Below are 21167 nucleotides of genomic sequence, written 5' to 3'. Positions count from 1 at the left end.
CCGGCGATGGGGAGTTTTTTCGGGGCAGCGAGGCGGCATGGGGGCAGGCGGTTTGGCCGGTGGTGACTGGTGGCTCAGGAGGGTGCAGCTTGAAGATGAACTGCATGCCCTCCCTAGACTACATTTCAAGTGCCTCTCTGCTACCATTGCATTCAGTTTCGACAGTAACATTCAGATTCCACAGTAAATTTCAGTTTCGACAGTTAAGTTCAGAGTTAACAGTTTTTACCTCATCTATTGTAGTCAGGTGGTTTTTGGTGATGTAAATTTTACATCTATTTTGCATCATCTATTGGAGATGCTATTAGGATCCCACTTGAGATTAACGATGTATGTGTTGTGCTGCTTCAGCCTTGACGTCTTACGGCTCACCGGAGCTGCTCCAACGATAAAACGATCCATCACAACATAGCAGTGCCCTGGACGCTGTCTACATATTCCTCAGATCTTCCTCCACACCTCCGACAGCCACCTCTGTCTCAACTTCTTCAGCGACCAACCCAATGATGTTGAGGTCGACAGGGCAACGACAAAGAGGTTGTACACTTGTTGCATCACTTATTACTCTACATTCATGTCGATCCATTAGGGCTATTTTGGTTCAACGCAAAATGTAGCAATAGGAAATTTTCCTATGGCACACTACTATTCAGTTATTCATGCAATTTGTTGAAAGGAATGGAGCAAAACATCCACCTGGACCTACTTTTCAAAATCCTATGCATGAGAACAAGACCAAGTGCATTAGTGCAGAATAACATTCTAACTGTACACGCTCTCATATGGTTTCACTTTATTTTGGCCACGTTTCTTTGCATTCCTCTACTCTTCCAATTCCTGTGAACCAAACACCCAAGTTGACAGAAATCGTGTGTTTACAAATGCTCTGTTTACCATGTGCATTCCTATCCTATTCCGGTGTTTTTCCTATCCCTACATTTTTAGAATCATGCAAGCCAAATGAGCCCTTACAGAATTACTTCAGTTATAGGTAGGTGTCGAAGGAAACTTTGTGTGGGTTGTCCTGCTCCTGCCACGACATCGTTCACCTCACATCATGACTCCCGACCATCTTTCGCCGGCTCAGATCTCCTTCCCTGCCGCCGGCACCCACCGCAACGGCATCAGCATCATCGACTCAGGAGATGAACCTGAGGAGTACACGGGTCCACAAGAGAGGTCACACTCTTTTGTTTTTGCTTATGTTATGCATTGCTTAAAATTACCTACTACTTTATCATCCTGTTCACCTCTTAGACTCCAAGTCAGGTCCAAATTAATGTTCAAACTTGAGTTCTAAATTAGTTGTGGGGACATATCGAGGCCGCAATGAATAGTATCTCTGTCTAATATCTGGTTCACCTAGGGTATGCCTATGTTGTTCATCTTGGGTGGGAAACAAATAGTAAAGCAATCATCATCTGTCTTTTATTAAATTAAAGCAATCATCAGCCTGCTATCATTATTTTTGGATCCATCCACTGGTTGTTACCATCACTCTAGATTTCTGCATGCTCTCCTTACATAATCTCACCATATTTTTTTCATATGCATGTCATATATTGTACACAGTCATGCTGAACATGTAGAGAAAAAGAGAAGAGTTTTGTGCGGCAATACAATGTCATGCAGACATCGCTCCATGGTGGGTTTAATGGCAAACCTTCCCCCTCTCCAGATCATAATCCAGAGGAAGATCTCCGTTCTAAGGTGGATTCAGACGCAGCTGACCACTTCTATTTACCCCCCAAGGTGTTTGATCTACCTTGGCATGATGATGTTAGTCATATCATGCATATATTGCCTTGCAGTTCCTACTTTTGACATCATATATGTCATCTACTTAGTTTAGACATGTTCTGTAATGCCACTTGTTTAGTTTCTATATCATATATGGGAATTATGCAGTCTCGTGTCTTTTAGCCAGCCATAATATATGTGAAATGTGCAATGCCATCCTGTTTAACCAGGCATCATATATTTGAATGATATCTTTGTCACACCCTAGCTAGTCATGCATTAGAGTGTTGCATCATGTTTACTCTTTCATCAGAAACTTGAAATGGGGATCTGTGAAACCCTCAGAATCATTTTTGAAAATGATCCAAATAAAAATTTCTCCAAAAGGGTCCAAGAAAATGCTCATGTTGCTCCCTGAAAATATTGGACAGAGATAAAAATCAAACCAATATTTTTAAGAGCTCATAGGTATTTATTTTGGGCATTTGGAATTAATGCATAAATATTTGCATTGGAAATATATTAATTATATATATTAATATATGTCCAAATATTATGCCAATTATAAAGCAGCTCTGGAATAATATATCTAGCTCCTGCAAAAATTGGCATAAGGTAAATAAATGATTTAATATATTATTTAAATCAAAACAAATGTCAGAAATTAGAAAACAGAAAATTAAATAACAGGAGGGGCTTACCTGGGCTCCTCCACTGTGCGGCCCAGCCAGCTGGCTGGCCCAGCCAGCAGGCGGCCCAGCCCGCCTCCCTCCTGTGTCGTCTTCGTCCTCGACAGAGGGAGGGGAGTGTGGCCGGCGCGCGCGCGCGCCACCGCGCCACGCCACCTGCTCGGCTGCCTGCCTGCCCTCCCCTCCTCGCTCGATGCCCCGGACGACGCCACGCCTCCCCCCTGCTCTCTCTCACTCTCCCTCAGTTCCTCCCTCCTCTCCCTCGCTCTCTCTCTCACACGGCCGAACACCACCCTCGCCGCCGTTCGCCACAGCAGCCGTCTCCGGCCACCCCTTGCTTCCCCGACTAGCTCAGGAGCTCCGCCTCGACCCCCTCTTCCTCCCCACCGCTCCACGGGTCTCCGGAAGCCCTGCACCGCCGCCTACGTTGCCGTTCCCCTCCTCGGCCACCGGAGGTCATCGCCGTCGATTCGCTGCACTCCGGCCGTCCCCGAGCCCGCTAACCATCCCTGCAGCTCCGCGGTGAGCCACCGATTCGATTCCCCCTTGCCCCGTCGTCCCTAGCCTTCTGTAGCTGCCGCCCCCTTGAGCTCCGAAGCTCGACGCCGCCGGCGATGTCGCCGTCGTGGCCACGGTCACCGTAGCGCCCAACCGAGCACACTATCGTGCTCCACACCTCACTAGGAGCACGCAACACGCACCAACGCCTCCCCAAACACCCTGCAACGCCGATTCCGACCGCACCCGAACTCCGGCCGCCGCTCACGAGCTCGCCGTCGACGGTACAGACCACCCCAGGCACGGCCACCACCATCGTTCGACGCGCGGGAGCAAGGGCTCTCCAACGAGCCCAAGCACGGCCTCGCCCGTGCCCTGTAGCGCGATCCCGCATCGCGCCGCCGTCTCGGGCCTCGCCGGCGTCATGTCGCCGGTGGGTTTGACCCACTTTGACCATGGCAGGACCCCCCCTGAGTCCCTGACAGGTGGGCCCAGCCCTGTAGCTAATTAGGATTAGCGCTAACCACTGTTAGTTAACCCCCTGACACTGACCAGTGGGCCCCAGCGCCACTAATCCCTAATTAGAATTAATTTAAACCTGTTAAACCCCCCCTGTCACTGACGTGTGGCCCCCACACGTCAGGTTTGACCACACCTGTTCCGTTGACCTGTTGACGTCACACTGACGTCATGCTGGCGCAATAATTATATTTCTGGATTTAAATTAAATCAGGAAATTCCAGAATATTATTTAAACTTCAAAAATTCATAACTTTTATTCTGTAACTCCAAATTGGACAAATTATATATGAAAAATGATCAGAAAAATCCAATCTATCCATCTGTACTATTTTCATGCATGATCAAACAAGTTAAATTGATGTTTTAAGCAGAACAAGGAAAAGCACTTTAAAAGGCCATGTTTGAGTTTGAAATTTGAATCTTTGATTCAAATTTGTTCAAACCCTTCTGGTTTTAGTTGCATTAGCCCAACACACTCATATTGCCATGTTTCATGCATGCATCATTTTGTTGCACATTGTTTGGTGATGGTTGTGTATCGATGTCCTTTGCGACAGGTTCTGCCTCCAAGGAGTACCGTGATTACCCTAACGAAGAACCGTATCAGTGCATCGAACCATCAGGCAAGCAACCAACCATTTGATCATATCGATACAATCCCATGTTCTCGCTCCTGCTCTCTTTTACTGCATTAAGACAACGCGTTTCAAACTGCTGTGTGCTACGGTAGTTGAACCCATTTCCTCTGCATGACCTGTCATTGCCACAGTAACTAGATGAAACCCACTAGCATGTGTAGGAGTTGATTGAGCCATATGTATGTGTTGTTCCTACCTTGCTATGCCTGCTATGCTTAGAGTTGTGTCAGGTCTGGTTCATCTGGGTGATGGCTAGAGTGAAATGATTATGTCGGAAATGAGAGTGGTGTGGTGAACACGATTTGGTAGAGGTATCGATGAGAGGCCATGTAGGAGTACATGGTGGGTTGTTTCATTGAAGCCGACCTTAAGCACTGAGATCTGTATGTGTGATTTAAGATACAGCTACTACCATGCATTGGGCCCTGAAATATGGCCCCGCTCGACTTCTTATTCACCCTAGCTCTCTGTCCAGGAGTTGCAAGTAGTTTCTGGTGTTTGTAGCCTACTGGAGGCCGTGGACAGCGCTGACCGTAGGGGTGGGCTGTGATGCGGTAGGTACGTGGCACGGTGTACCGAATACCCGTTAGGTATCTCGGGAACCCTGTTCACATCGTTCGGGACCGTATGGGAAACCTCGGCCGGACTCCCTGCGGATGGAACCTGAATAGGCGATAAACCTGGACTAGAGGCTTAAGTGTTTAGGTAGGTCGTGGTCTACACCCACGTCGGCTTTCGCTTGAAGTCTGCCGAGCACATATCGTGTGCAGACGCTAAGTGGTGGAAACATGTATGAAGAAGTACACCCCTGCAGGGTTATCATGATCTATTCGAATAGCCGCGTCCGCGGTAAAGGACTACTTGGTTGCCTATACAGTTCATAGACAAGTAAATGGAAACTGCTAAAAGCCTCAAGATAAGTGTGAGTGCCGAGGATGGCTCTTCCGTAGGAAGACGGAGGCGGATCCTCGGTAGTGTATTGAAGTGGTGAGTAGTGGACTCGTGTGCGCAAAACCATTTCAAGTTGGAGTATCGTAGGATAGTCTAGCCAAGAGTCAAAGCTGGCTTGCTGCAATAACTCCACCAACCCTTCTTGATAATATGCATATATGTAGGATCTGATGTAAGTCTTGCTGAGTACCTTTGTACTCATGTTGCTATAATCTACATTTTACAGAAGACGCTCCAACCCCTTCTGATGGGTTCTATGTAGACGTTGACATCAACGAGTAGGCTAAAGACCCAGGTGGTGACCCTGAGCTTGTGAAGGACCACGTAGTATAGCTAGGCTTTCCAAGCCTCTTTTATTTTACTAGTTGTCTGTACTCAGACAAGTTACTTCCGCTGCTGGTTTGTATGACTGTATGACTTGTATGTTGGGTCGTGAGACCCGTACCTTTGTGTATGTTATGTATGGCTCCCTGAGCCTTAAATAAAGTACTTGTGTCGTAGAGTCATGTTGTGATGCTTCGTTGTATTTGCACATATCGAGCATATTGTGTGTATGATTGAAATGCTTGGTATGTGTGGGATCTGACTATCTAGTTGTTTATCTTTAGTAGCCTCTCTTACCGGGAAATGTCTTCTAGTGTTACCGCTGAGCCATGGTAGCTTGCTACTGCTCTGGAACACTTAGGCTGGCCGGCATGTGTCCTTCTTCGTTCCTGTGTCTGTCCCTTCTGGGAAATGTCACGCTTTGAGTACCGGAGTCCTGTTAGCCCGCTACAGCCCGGTTTACCGGAGTCCTGCTAGCCCAGTGCTACAGCCCGGACCCACTTGCTGATGACCGACACGTTCGAAGCTGGGTCATGGATGCCTGTCCCTGTAAGTCTGTGCCACTTTGGGTTTACGACTAGTCATGTCAGCCCGGGCTCTTTATCATATGGATGCTAGCGCCACTATCATATACGTGAGCCAAAAGGCGCAAACGGTCCCGGGCAAAGGTAAGGCGACACCCGTGGGGATACCGTGCGTGAGGCCGCAAAGTGATATGAGGTGTTATCGGCTAGATCGATGTGACATTGAGTCGGGGTCCTGACAGCGTTGGCATCAGAGCCGGACTGCCTGTAGGTTCTCCAAGCCAAACTGGTCGATGTTGAGTCTAGAAATTCTTTAGTTATATGTAGGGGAATTGTTTGTGGGTTGGAACGTAAGGCTCTTTTTACTCCTTTATCTTATGACATTCTGATCTGAGTCAGTCCATTCTTCTACCGGGGGATAAGGAATTAGGATCTGTTCTCTCTATCAGGATCACGTGTTACTAATCAGTAGTACCTTATAAGTTTGATGGATACAAGCCTAGTTCAGTTCTACTACCACATTATGTTGTTAGAATGGATTCAGAACTTTGATATGATGATGTTGAGTGTGTATGTAATCCTTTGTCAAATGTCTCAAAATCCTTCTTGAGCATTTACAGCTGTTATGCTGCCGAAATTTTGCTAGAAATTCTAATGCCCTTGCATTATGATTGTGCTTTCAGATGGCCACTCGCGACCTCAATCAAGTGGTTCGCCTGACTCGATGCCTAGATGTACCCGACCATACTGCCAAGTTGGTCAGGGTAATGACTGAGGCTGGATACCGCTGGTATCCTGAGTACACGGTCGAAGAGCAATTCCGAGACTTTAATCAAAGCCAGTATCTCTGCACTGTCAGGATATTTCCATCTTATCCTGGATCCACCGAGCCTCTTCACTGCTCCTATGGACTCGGGGTTACTATTGAGATGGCTGTGCAGGACGCCGCCTACTCTATGATGACCATTATGCGAGTCAGATCTGGTTTATTTCGGGACTCTGATTTCCGGTACATGCCAGGATCACTTCCGGGAGCACAAGGGTATCTCCAGGCTATCTATGCTGACCCCACTCAGGAGGATTCACGGACTCGCACCACTGCTGAGATGCTCGAGGATAAGGACCGTGAAAATCGGGCCTTGAGGTTAGAGCTCTTCAATACCCGTGCTGACCACTGGGCCACTTTGACTCGGTTTGCACCGGCGGTGCAAGCTGGATATTCGGATATGCGCGATCTCTATCCTGTGAGATCTGCTCTGCCGGACGTGATGGTTTGGCGTGATGTAGGAGGCATCACCCCACCTCGCGGTCCCCGCAGGCCACCGTCTGTTGGTCCAAGACCTCATCCTAGCCCCTATGGTCCACAAGCTCCGCGAGACCGTCTGTTTCCGGATGATCATGTTGAGCTTCCAGGCTATGGAGGTGACTTCTACGAGGACTACTACGGATCGGTCTGAGTTAGTGGTAGTATCACTAGTTCGCACTAGCTGTGTCGTCTATCGTCCCGCGTGACTCGTGGGATATGACCTAGTTTGTACTCTTTCCGGAGGTGTAGAAAAATAATGTATAGGAGCTTGGGATGCCTCCGATGAGATGTAATCCTTTTCTCACCGTAATAGTACCTTGTTTGGTCTTGTACTAAACCCTGTATGGTGTGTATGACGATGGAATAAAGGAAGCAGTTTCTGTATCTACCATGTCATACGGATGATCATCTTGCATTTCGAGTTATTCCTTACATTCTATATCCTATGTCGGAATTTTATCATTCTGACTAAATCATTGTCTTGTTTACCTAGGATGGTCAACACGCGCGCTAACCCTGCTTCTCAAGAGCAGGCCAAAGGCAGTGAAGGCAGGAATGAAAATCTGCCTCATCCTCCTTCCCTAGCCGAGGTTATGATGGAAGCTGAGAGAAACAAGCGGGAGACCAACCGTTTGTTGGAGCGTATTGAACAGAACACAGCACACCATCAGAGGACTAACGTGGTGTCACTCAGTGATTTTATCAAATTACATCCACCCACGTTCCACCACTCCGTCGAGCCTCTCGACGCTGATGACTGGCTTCGCAGTATCTCTCAAAAACTGCGTTCCGCGCTGGTAGCGGAGGCTGACAAGGTCACCTTTGCTGCATATCATCTTGAAGGCCCCGCCAGTCTATGGTGGGAAAATTATGGAGCTATGCGCCCAGCGGGCCATGTCACTACTTGGGCTGAATTCAGCGAGGCTTTCCGTGAACATCACATTCCGGAGGGTCTCATGGACCGTAAACGTGAAGAATTTTGCAGTTTCACCCAAGGCCGACTTTCTGTGGATGTTTACAGCAGGGAGTTTGGTAATCTCGCACGATATGCAACCGAGGAAGTTTCTACCGACGCCAAGAAGCAAGCAAGGTTCCGTAAGGGCCTTAGTCCTGAGCTTCGCCACGACCTCCGTCTGCATGAGTGCACATCTTTTCAGAAACTTGTCAACAAAGCCATCAGTGCTGAAACTGGTTAGACTGACTATGACGCAACACGCAAGCATGGCCGTGACATGGGTTCCTCATCCGGTGCTGGTCCTCAGAAGCGCCGCGTGTGGGTACCCAACACCGCCCTGCCACCCAGGTTCACACCGAGGCCATCTTTCCAGGCGCCTCGCCCTGTTCAACAGTCTGCACCGGCCAAGCCCTATGGGGGTCCAACTAACAATGCTCCTCCACGTACCAGTTCCGTGACCTATTTCAAGTGTGGGGAATCTGGTCACTATATGCGTGAGTGTCCCCAGACCAACCCCAACCAGTCTGCTATAGCTGTTGGCCGTGGCAAGCCGACAGGAAAAATATTCCACGCCAAGCCGGTCACCGCTTCACGTGGCCATGTCAACTGTATCTCTGCCGAAGAAGCTCAAGAGGATCCCAACGTCGTTCTCGGTACGCTTCTTGTTAATTGCCACCCGGCATCTGTTCTTTTCGATACAGGAGCCTCTCATTCTTTTATATCTGAAAACCATGCTCGCTTGCATAACGTCGCATTCGGTGATATGCCAACCTCTATGGTAATTCAAACTCCGGGATCCAAGTGGCAAACTTCTAGAGTAAGCCATGGAAATGAAATCCAAGTCGACAGACTTGTTTTCCTCGCGTCTTTGATAGCCCTTAAATCTTCAGATATTAATATCATTCTGGGTATGGACTGGATGTCAGCTCATCAAGCCAAAATTGATTGCTTCTCTAGGACTGTTCAACTCACCCATCCTTCGGGGAAGATAGTCAATGTCTTGACCCGAATAGCCAAGCGACAATTATATTCTCTTAACGCCAGCCCTTTGCCAGACCTTGAGGACGTGCCGGTAGTCCGTGACTTCCCGGATGTCTTTCCAGAGGAATTGCCAGGTGTTCCACCTGACAGGGATGTTGAGTTCGTAATAGACCTCGTTCCAGGAACCGTTCCGATTGCTAGAAGACCTTATAAGATGGCACCCCTAGAACTAGCCGAGCTTAAGAAACAACTCGATGAGTCCTTGAAAAAGGGTTTCATCCGACCTAGTTCATCTCTGTGGGCTTGCCCCGTTCTCTTCGTCAAGAAGAAGGATGGTACGGACCGGATGGTTGTAGATTACCGACCTGTCAATTTGGTCACAATCAAGAACAAATATCCGCTTCCCAGGATCAACGACCTGTATGATCAGCTCGCTGGATCCTCAGTCTTCTCCAAGATGGATTTGAGGTTGGGCTACCATCAAATCAAGATCAGAAACGGGGACATTCCTAAAACGGCCTTTGTTACTCGTTATGGCCAATACGAGTACACCGTCATGTCCTTCGGTTTAACCAACGCTCCAGCCACCTTCTCTCGGTTAATGAACTCAATCTTCATGGAGTATTTGGATAAATTCGTCGTGGTTTACCTCGATGATATACTCATCTACTCCAAGAACGAGGAAGAACATGCCGAACATCTAAGGCTAGTGTTGAAGAAACTTCGAGAGCATCGCCTTTATGCCAAATTTTCTAAATGTGAATTCTGGTTGTCAGAAGTGACCTATCTGGGTCATGTAATATCTGGTAAAGGTATTGCTGTTAACCCTGAGCGAGTTAAAGCCGTCCTTAATTGGACTCCACCTGAATCGGTCAAGCAAGTTCGGAGTTTTCTAGGCTTAGCGAGCTATTGTCGTCGCTTTGTCGAGAACTTCTCCAAGGTTGCTAAACCTCTAACTGAACTCCTCAAGAAAGATAAGAAGTTCGAGTGGACTCCACAATGTGAGCACAGCTTTCAGGAACTGAAAAGACGCCTGACCTCTGCTCCCGTACTGGTACCGCCAGACTTCTCCAAGGACTTTGTTATCTACTGCGACGCCTCGCGACAAGGACTAGGTTGTATTCTCATGCAAGATCGACACGTAATTGCCTACGCTTCACGGCAATTGCACCCACATGAGGAGAATTATCCTACTCATGATCTAGAGCTTGCAGCTATAGTCTATGCACTTAAAACCTGGCGACATTACCTCCTCGGTAATCGTTGCGAAATATTCACTGATCACCAAAGTTTGAAGTACATCTTCACCCAACCGGATTTGAATCTCAGGCAAAGACGTTGGGTCGAGTTGATCACAGATTTCGACTTAGGAATAACTTACACCCCAGGAAAAGCCAACGTCATGGCTGATGCGCTAAGTCGTAAATCTTATTGTAACAACCTGATGTTACAACAAAGTCAACCGCTTCTCCATGAGGAATTTCGGAAGCTTAACCTTCACATTGTTCCTCAAGGTTTTCTTTCCACCTTGGTAGCAAAACCTACTCTTACGGATCAAATCATTGCTGCCCAAAAGCGAGATAAGGGAATATCTAAAATCAAAAAGAACATTGCTAGCGGAGGTGCTAGTTGTTTCTCCACAAATGATCATGGTGTTGTGTACTTTGAGAACCGTCTAGTGGTTCCCAAGAACCAGCATCTACGGCAGTTGATCCTTAAGGAGGCTCATGAATCTCCTCTCACCATTCATCCCGGTAGTACTAAGATGTATCAGGACCTACGCCAGAGGTTCTGGTGGACTAGGATGAAGAGAGAGATTGCTCAGTATATTGCAAATTGCGACGTCTGTCGTCGTGTAAAAGCAGAGCATCAACGGCCTGCTGGCACCCTTCAACCCTTAGCTATTCCTGAATGGAAATGGGATAAAATTGGTATGGATTTCATTACCGGTTTTCCCAGGACCAAGAGAGGGAATAATGCTATTTTCGTCGTGGTCGATCGTCTTTCCAAAGTAGCCCATTTCTTACCTGTTCGTGAGAGTATAACCGCTAGTCAGCTGGCAGACTTATACATCTCCCGAATAGTGTCTCTCCATGGTGTTCCTTTGGAAATTAACTCGGATCGAGGAAGTCTTTTCACCTCTCGATTTTGGGAAAGTTTCCTCAATGCTATGGGAACCCGTCTCTCCTTTAGCACCGCTTTCCACCCTCAGTCAAGTGGTCAAGTGGAACGCGTCAACCAAATTCTAGAAGACATGCTTCGAGCCTCTGTTATCTCATTCGGAATGGACTGGGAGAAGTGCCTTCCATTTGCCGAATTCGCTTACAACAACAGCTATCAATCTAGCTTGGGTAAATCCCCTTTTGAAGTTCTCTATGGACGACGGTGTCGAACACCCCTTAACTGGTCAGTGACCGGGGAAAGACAATTCTTTGGCCCGGATATGATTCAGGAAGCAGAAGAACAAGTTCGCATCGTTCGTGAAAAGTTGAAAACAGCCCAATCTCGTCAAAAGAGTCAATATGACCGAAAACATAAGGCTATGACTTTCGAGATTGACGAGAAGGCTTATCTTCGGGTCACCCCTCTGAAGGGAACCCATCGTTTCGGTATCAAAGGCAAATTGGCTCCTCGTTACATTGGACCTTTTCGCATTCTCGCCAAACGAGGAGAAGTTGCCTACCAGTTGGAACTACCTCCGCACCTCTCCAGAGTCCACGATGTCTTCCACGTTTCTCAACTCAGGCGTTGCTTCTCGGATCCTATCCGTGAAGTGGACCACGAAACGCTTGATCTCCAAGATAATCTTACATATCGAGAGTACCCCGTGCGTATCCTCGATCAGGCCGAACGTACCACCCGACGTCATAATATCAAGTTTCTCAAAGTTCAATGGTCGCACCATTCTGAGGATGAAGCAACCTGGGAAAGGGAGGATCGTCTTCGACTTGAGTATCCCGCCTTCTTCCCGGAGGAACCCAAATCTCGGGACGAGATTCTTTTGAGTGGGGGTGAGTTGTCACACCCTAGCTAGTCATGCATCAGAGTGTGTGCATCATGTTTAAATTTCCATTTAACTTGAAATGGGGATTGTGAAACCCTCAGAATCATTCCTGAAAATGATCCAAATAAAAATTTCTCCAAAAGGGTCCAAGAAAATGCTCATGTTGCTCTCTGAAAATATTGGACAGAGATAAAAATCAAACCAATATTTTTAAGAGCTCATAGGTATTTATTTTGGGCATTTGGAATTAATGCATAAATATTTGCATTGGAAATATATTATTTATATATATTAATATATGTTCAAATATTATGCCAATTATAAAGGAGCTCTGGAATAATATATTTAGCTCCTGCAAAAATTGGCATAAGGTATATAAATGATTTAATATTTTATTTAAATCAAAACAAATGTCAGAAATTAGAAAACAGAAATAATTAAAAAGGGAGAAGCTTACCTGGGCTCCTCCCTGTGCAGCCCAGCCAGCTGGCCGGCCCAGCCAGCAGGCGGCCCAGCCCGCCTCCCTCCTCTGTCGTCTTCGTCCTCGACAGAGGGAGGGGAGTGTGGCCGGCGCGCGCGCGCGCCACCGCGCCACGCCACCTGCTCGGCTGCCTGCCTGCCCTCCCCTCCTCGCTCGATGCCCCGGACGACGCCACGCCTCCCCCCCTGCTCTCTCTCACTCTCCCTCAGTTCCTCCCTCCTCTCCCTCGCTCTCTCTCTCACACGGCCGAACACCACCCTCGCCGCCGTTCGCCACAGCAGCCGTCTCCGGCCACCCCTCGCTTCCCCGACTAGCTCAGGAGCTCCGCCTCGACCCCCTCTTCCTCCCCACCGCTCCACGGGTCTCCGGAAGCCCTGCACCGCCGCCTACGTCGCCGTTCCCCTCCTCGGCCACCGGAGGTCATCGCCGTCGATTCGCTGCACTCCGGCCGTCCCCGAGCCCGCTAACCATCCCTGCAGCTCCGCGGTGAGCCACCGATTCGATTCCCCCTTGCCCCGTCGTCCCTAGCCTTCTGTAGCTGCCGCCCCCTTGAGCTCCGAAGCTCGACGCCGCCGGTGATGTCGCCGTCGTGGCCACGGTCACCGTAGCGCCCAACCGAGCACACTATCGTGCTCCACACCTCACTAGGAGCACGCAGCACGCACCAACGCCTCCCCAAACACCCTGCAACGCCGATTCCGACCGCACCCGAACTCCGGCCGCCGCTCACGAGCTCGCCGTCGACGGTACAGACCACCCCAGGCACGGCCACCACCACCGTTCGACGCGCGGGAGCAAGGGCTCTCCAACGAGCCCAAGCACGGCCTCGCCCGTGCCCTGTAGCGCGATCCCGCATCGCGCCGCCGTCTCGGGCCTCGCCGGCGTCATGTCGCCGGTGGGTTTGACCCACTTTGACCATGGCAGGACCCCCCCTGAGTCCCTGACAGGTGGGCCCAGCCCTGTAGCTAATTAGGATTAGCGCTAACCACTGTTAGTTAACCCCCTGACACTGACCAGTGGGCCCCAGCGCCACTAATTAGTAATTAGGATTAATTTAACCCTGTTTAACCCCCCTGTCACTGACGTGTGGGCCCCACACGTCAGGTTTGACCTCAGCCAGCCGCAGTTGACCACTGACGTCATGCTGACGTCATGCTGGCGCAATAATTATATTTCTGGATTTAAATTAAATCAGGAAATTCCAGAATATTATTTAAACTTCAAAAATTCATAACTTTTATTCTGTAACTCCAAATTGGACAAATTATATATGAAAAATGATCAGAAAAATCCAATCTATCCATCTGTACTATTTTCATGCATGATCAAACAAGTTAAATTGATGTTTTAAGCAAAACAAGGAAAAGCACTTTAAAAGGCCATGTTTGAGTTTGAAATTTGAATCTTTGATTCAAATTTGTTCAAACCCTTCTGGTTTTAGTTGCATTAGCCCAACACACTCATATTGCCATGTTTCATGCATGCATCATTTTGTTGCACATTGTTTGGTGATGGTTGTGTATCGATGTCCTTTGCGACAGGTTCTGCCTCCGAGGAGTACCGTGATTACCCTAACGAAGAACCGTATCAGTGCATCGAACCATCAGGCAAGCAACCAACCATTTGATCATATCGATACAATCCCATGTTCTCGCTCCTGCTCTCTTTTACTGCATTAAGACAACGCGTTTCAAACTGCTGTGTGCTACGGTAGTTGAACCCATTTCCTCTGCATGACCTGTCATTGCCACAGTAACTAGATGAAACCCACTAGCATGTGTAGGAGTTGATTGAGCCATATGTATGTGTTGTTCCTACCTTGCTATGCCTGCTATGCTTAGAGTTGTGTCAGGTCTAGTTCATCTGGGTGATGGCTAGAGTGAAATGATTATGTCGGAAATGAGAGTGGTGTGGTGAACACGATTTGGTAGAGGTATCGATGAGAGGCCATGTAGGAGTACATGGTGGGTTGTTTCATTGAAGCCGACCTTAAGCACTGAGATCTGTATGTGTGATTTAAGATACAGCTACTACCATGCATTGGGCCCTGAAATATGGCCCCGCTCGACTTCTTATTCACCCTAGCTCTCTGTCCAGGAGTTGCAAGTAGTTTCTGGTGTTTGTAGCCTACTGGAGGCCGTGGACAGCGCTGACCGTAGGGGTGGGCTGTGATGCGGTAGGTACGTGGCACGGTGTACCGAATACCCGTTAGGTATCTCGGGAACCCTGTTCACATCGTTCGGGACCGTATGGGAAACCTCGGCCGGACTCCCTGCGGATGGAACCTGAATAGGCGATAAACCTGGACTAGAGGCTTAAGTGTTTAGGTAGGTCGTGGTCTACACCCACGTCGGCTTTCGCTTGAAGTCTGCCGAGCACATATCGTGTGCAGACGCTAAGTGGTGGAAACATGTATGAAGAAGTACACCCCTGCAGGGTTATCATGATCTATTCGAATAGCCGTGTCCGCGGTAAAGGACTACTTGGTTGCCTATACAGTTCATAGACAAGTAAATGGAAACTGGTAAAAGCCTCAAGATAAGTGTGAGTGCCGAGGATGGCTCTTCCGTAGGAAGACGGAGGTGTATCCTCGGTAGTGTATTGAAGTGGTGAGTAGTGGACTCGTGTGCGCAAAACCATTTCAAGTTGGAGTATCGTAGGATAGTCTAGCCAAGAGTCAAAGCTGGCTTGCTGCAATAACTCCACCAACCCTTCTTGATAATATGCATATATGTAGGATCTGATGTAAGTCTTGCTGAGTACCTTTGTACTCATGTTGCTATAATCTACATTTTACAGAAGACACTGCAACCCCTTCTGATGGGTTCTATGTAGACGTTTACATCAACGAGTAGGCTAAAGACCCAGGTGGTGACCCTGAGCTTGTGAAGGACCACGTAGTATAGCTAGGCTTTCCAAGCCTCTTTTATTTTACTAGTTGTCTGTACTCAGACAAGTTACTTCCGCTGCTGGTTTGTATGACTGTATGACTTGTATGTTGGGTCGTGAGACCCGTACCTTTGTGTATGTTATGTATGGCTCCCTGAGCCTTAAATAAAGTACTTGTGTCGTAGAGTCATGTTGTGATGCTTCGTTGTATTTGCACATATCGAGCATATTGTGTGTATGATTGAAATGCTTGGTATGTGTGGGATCTGACTATCTAGTTGTTTATCTTTAGTAGCCTCTCTTACCGGGAAATGTCTCCTAGTGTTACCGCTGAGCCATGGTAGCTTGCTACTGCTCTGGAACACTTAGGCTGGCCGGCATGTGTCCTTCTTCGTTCCGGTGTCTGTCCCTTCGGGGAAATGTCACGCTTTGAGTACCGGAGTCCTGTTAGCCCGCTACAGCCTGGTTTACCGGAGTCCTGCTAGCCCAGTGCTACAGCCCGGACCCACTTGCTGATGACCGACACGTTCGAAGCTGGGTCATGGATGCCTGTCCCTGTAAGTCTGTGCCACTTTGGGTTTACGACTAGTCATGTCAGCCCGGGCTCCTTATCATATGGATGCTAGCGACACTATCATATACGTGAGCCAAAAGGCGCAAACGGTCCCGGGCAAAGGTAAGGCGACACCCGTGGGGATACCGTGCGTGAGGCCGCAAAGTGATATGAGGTGTTACCGGCTAGATCGATGTGACATCGAGTTGGGGTCCTGACAATCTTGCCCATCCTTTTCTTCATTACATTTCCATTTGTCGATAATGTTTGTACATTAAACTACTCTTCCCGTGAATCAGCCATTTGGATCATAATTAGCTTAGTTAGCTCATAAACGATCCATTTTACCTAAGTTAGCTCTAAAATGACCCATTTTACCTTAGTTAGCTTATAAATGATCTAGTTTATCCAAGTTAGCTCTAAATTGACCCATTTACCTAGATTAGCTCCTAAATGATCCATTTTACCTACGTTAGCTTTAAAATGACCCATCTCACCTAGGTTAGCTCCAAAATGACCCATCTTACCTAGGTTAGCTCCAAAATGACCCATCACACCTAGGTTAGCTCTAAAATGCTGCTTTTTTTACTAGGTTAGCTCATAAACAATCCATTTCAACTAAGTTAGCTCATAAACAATCCATTTCACCTAAGTTAGCTAAAAAACGATCCATTTCACCTAAATTAGCTCTTAAATGATCCATTTCACCTAAGTTAGCTCATAAATGATCCATTTCAACTAAGTTAGCTCATAAATGATCCATTTCACCTAAGTTAGCTAAAAAACGATTCATTTCACCTTAGTTAGCTCAAAAACGATCCATTTCACCTTAGTTAGCTCATAAACGACCCATTTCAACTAAGTTAGCTCATAAATGATCCATTTGACCTTAGTTAGCTCATAAACGACCCATTTCAACTTAGTTAGCTCATATATTATCCATTTCACCTAAGTTAGCTCATAAATGACATATACTTCTTGTTCTAGTCTTTTTCTTGTTCTAGTCTTCTTGTTGTTCTAGTATTCTTCTTCTAGTCACCTATTTCTAACTTTCTTATTTGCCATTTTGCAGATTTCATGATGGAGTGCTTGTTTTTTCTTTCATTCTCTTCAAGTATTCTTCTAGCTTGCTATGATGGAACTTGCTATCTTGATGAAACTTTGCATTGTAATATGTATGGATGGAACAATGTGTATGTGCAACTTGATGGAACTTGCTTATGTATGAATGGATGAAACTTATGTGCTGGATATGTGATATGTTTGCTGTTAAATAGCCCGGTGAAATATATCTATATATGTCATATATATTTGCTATGAAAATTGTTGGATTTAAAAAAACAGAAAAAGAGCCAATATGCAGGCTCTTTGCCGTCAGCCACCGACGGCAATGGACTCTTTGCCGTCTGTGACAAACGGCAAAGAAGCCACGTGGCAGCCAACTGTGCTTCCTGGGAGCTCACCCATTTGGTCAGTTTGCCTACAGTGGCTGACGGCAAAGGCAGGACAAATTTTGCCGTTAGCGGCGGACGACAAAGGCCTACCATGTAGTGACGTCTAGCTGACATCATTCGGCGGACGGCAAAGGCAGGACAAATTTTGCCGTCAGCGGCGGACGGCAAAGGCCTGCCATTAGCCACCTAACGGACTAACAGCGCAATTATTGCCGTCTGCTTTCTTTGCCATTTGCTGCTGATGGCAAAGGCCCCTTTGCCGTCAGCCGCCGAAAGCGGACGGCAAAGTAGCTCTTTGCCGGACCTTACTTTGCTGGAGCCTTTTGCCGTCCGCGGCAGATGGCAAAGACCTTTGCCGTCTGCCGTTCATGCCTTTGCCGTCTGCCGTGGCAGACGGCAAAGTAGTTGATTCCTGTAGTGTGTATTCCCTGCTTGTTTGTTTCAAGGATGATGCCTGAGCTTTTATTATTGCTTTTTCAGGACTGGATGGAGTGGGCGAAGAGGATCCAGTGTCTGGCTCCGCTGCCGGAAGAACATGTCATCCCACGCCTAGCGAAGATGCTGGTGCCAGCGCCGTGTAAGGCGTCGGAGAAGAAGGCCAAGAAGAAGGCCAATGGGGCCAAGGGTGGCCCCCGCCGCAAGGGCACTTCAGACATGACGTCCGAAGATGATGAGGCTCATTCCTCTCTCCCTGAGGACAATGACGAGGAAGAGGAGGAGGAGGAGGAAAACAACCCTCCCCCAGAGGAGAAGAAGAAAAAGAGGGCGGCTTCGGCGCACCTAGAGGCGAAACGCCCAAGAAGGGGAAGGCCGTCCCGGCGGTCAACACCGCGTGGGACGTTGACAGCAGCCGGAACAACGCCCCCGCACTAAGACGCAGGCTGCATCGTAAGTGACATGGCTCGCTCATGCGCACATCCGGCCCTTTCTCTCCATTATCTTGACATAGTTAATCGTACTATTGCAGTCCGGCCCGCGACCTTATCCAGCGATCCTCATCTGGAGGTTCGTTGGCTCCATCGGAGATAGCGAGCATGTCGCCACCACCTGCTTATTCCCCCGGGGCCAGGGACGACACCGAAGTGTTGTCCTAGAGGACCGCTCCGAACTGGGGAGGAGCCCAGGACACCGTCCGAGAGGCGCCACAAGGCGAAACCTCCACTGCCGGACACATGGGGGAGCAGATCCCCATGGAGACTGGCGAAGAGGGCCGCATCCAGTTCGGCCCTCAGCCGAATACGATTCCGGAGGCCCATATGGCTCCGGAGTCAAGCGAGCAGCCCCCTTTTAAGGAGGGGGGTGCGCCGCTTCCACCGGTGGCCCCTGTCCATCCAGGGGCACCGGACTCCCTGATGGAGGCGCTATGGGGTGCCTCCGTTGTGGACGAGCACCGTGTCCTTATGGGTGCGGTTGATACCTATTGAGCAGTGCGTTGGATTTCCTTGAAGAGGAAAGGATGATGCAGCAGAGTAGAGTAAGTATTTCCCTTAGTTTTTGAGAACCAAGGTATCAATCCAGTAGGAGGCTACACACAAGTCCCTCGTGCCTACACAAAACAAATAGCTCCACGCAACCAACGCGATTAGGGGTTGTCAATCCCTTCACGGTCACTTACAAGAGTGAGATCTAATAGAGATGATAGATAATATTTTTGGTATTTTTGGTATAAAGATGCAAAGTAAAATAAAAGGGCATAGTAAAAAGCAAAGAAATAATAAAGTGATGAAGATTGATATGATGAGAGTAGACCCGCGGGCCATAGATTTCACTAGTGGCTTCTCTCAAGAGCATAAGTATTCTACGGTGGGTGAAAAAACTACTGTTGAGCAATTGAGAGAATTGAGCATAGTTATGAGAATATCTAGGTATGATCATGTATATAGGCATCACTTCCGAGACAACTAGACCGACTCCTGCCTGCATCTACTACTATTACTCCACTCATCGACCGCTATCCAGCATGCATCTAGAGTATTAAGTTCATGAAAACAGAGTAACGCCTTAAGCAAGATGACATGATGTAGAGGGATAAATTCATGCAATATGATAAAACCCCCATCTTGTTATCCTCGATGGCAACAATACAATATGTGCCTTGCTGCCCCTACTGTCACTGGGAAAGGACACCGCAAGATTGAACCCAAAGCTAAGCACTTCTCCCATTGCAAGAAAAACCAACCTAGTAGGGCAAACCAAACTGATAATTCGAAGAGACTTGCAAAGATAACCAATCATACATTAAATAATTCAGAGAAGATTCAAATATTGTTCATAGATAAACTTGATCATAAACCCACAATTCATCAGTCTCAACAAACACACTGCAAAAAGAAGATTACATCGAATAGATCTCCACGAGAGAGGGGGAGAACATTGTATTGAGATCCAAAAAGAGAGAAAAGCCATCTAGCTACTAATTGTGGAACCAAAGGTCTGAGGTAAACTACTCACACTTCATCGGAGGGGCTATGGTGATGATGTAGAAGCCCTCCGTGGTGGATTCCCTTCCGGCGGAGCTCCGGAACAGGCCCCAAGATGGGATCTTGTGGATACAGAAGGTTGCGGCGGTGGAATTAGGTTTTTGGATCCGTATCTAATCGTTTGGGGGTACGTAGGTATATATAGGAGGAAGGAGTACGTAGGTGGAGCAAAGGGGGGCCCACGAGGCAGGGGCGCACCCTAGGGGGGCGCCCTCCACCCTCGTGGCCACCTCCCTTCTTTCTTGACGTGGGCTCCAAGTCTCCTGGATCATATTCGGTGAGGAAATCACGTTCCCGAAGGTTTCATTCCGTTTGGACTCCGTTTGATATTCCGTTTCTTTGAAACTCTGAAATAGGCAAAAAACAGCAATTCTGGGCGGGGTCTCCGGTTAATAGGTTAGTCCCAAAGGTAATATAAAAGTGGAAAATAAAGCTCAATATGGTCCAAAACAGTAGATAATATGGCATGGAGCAATCAAAAATTATAGATACGTTGGAGACGTATCAGGCATTCCCAAGCTTAATTCCTGCTCGTCCTCGAGTAGGTAAATGATAAAAAAGAATTTTTGATGCGGAGTGCTACTTGGCATAATTTCAATGTAATTCTTCTTAATTTTGGTATGAATATTTAGATCCGAAAGATTCAAGACAAAAGTTCATATTGACATGAAAACAATAATACTTCAAGCATACTAACTAAGCAATTATGTCCTCTCAAAATAACATGGACAAAGAAAGTTCATCCCTACAAAATCATATAGTTTAATCATGCTCCATTTTCGTCACACAAGAATGCTCTCATCATGAACAACCCCAATGACAAGCCAAGCAATTGTTTCATACTTTAGTAATCTCAAACTTATAAACCCTCACGCAATACATGAGCGCGAGCCATGGACATAACACTATGGGTGGAATAGAATATGATGATGGGGGTTATGTGGAGAAGACAAAAAGGAGAAGGCCTCACATCAACGAGGCTAATCAATGGGCTATGGAGATGCCCATCGATTGATGTTAATGCAAGGAGTAGGGATTGCCATGCAACAGATGCACTAGAGCTATAAATGTATGAAAGCTCAACAAAAGAAACTAAGTGGGTGTGCATCCAACTTGCTTGATCACGAAGACCTAGGGCACTTGAGGAGGCCCATTGTTGGAATATACAAGCCAAGTTC

The sequence above is a fragment of the Triticum dicoccoides genome, chromosome 6A, assembly GCF_002162155.2.
Source record: "Triticum dicoccoides isolate Atlit2015 ecotype Zavitan chromosome 6A, WEW_v2.0, whole genome shotgun sequence".
NCBI lineage: Eukaryota > Viridiplantae > Streptophyta > Magnoliopsida > Poales > Poaceae > Triticum > Triticum dicoccoides.
This window is presented reverse-complemented; position numbering follows the sequence as displayed.